Raw genomic sequence first — 438 nt, 5'->3', positions numbered from 1 at the left:
ACTCACAGGTGTTCTCAGTTTTGTGGTCATCTAACTAAACAAATTAAAGAACAAAACAAAAAAAAAATCAATTCACAATAAATTAATTTCCTTGAGCAACAAAAAATAGATGTGTTTTCAGAGCACGTTTGAACAAAGCAGTCGACGAACTTGATCTTATTTCAAGAGGTAATCTGTTCCACAAACGGGAGGCCGCAACTACAAAAGATCTGTCACCCCATGACCTCGTAAACCTGGGCTCAACCAGCAATCGTCTATCACCTGAACGAAGATTTCGTGATGGCACATGCCACACCAAGAGACTACGTAAATACTCTGGACCTTCACCGTTTAGCGTTTTATACGTGATTAAAAGGATCTTAAAAACGACCATATAATACACAGGCAGCCAGTGCAATTGTTGTAGAATTGGAGTAATGTGGTCAAATTTCCTCGTCT

Source organism: Anneissia japonica, unplaced genomic scaffold (assembly GCF_011630105.1).
Source record: "Anneissia japonica isolate Jap-2015-1 unplaced genomic scaffold, ASM1163010v1 scaffold3934_len446420_cov169, whole genome shotgun sequence".
Taxonomy (NCBI): domain Eukaryota; kingdom Metazoa; phylum Echinodermata; class Crinoidea; order Comatulida; family Comatulidae; genus Anneissia; species Anneissia japonica.
The sequence above is the reverse complement of the archived record's forward strand: the minus strand, read 5'-3'. Positions refer to the sequence as shown.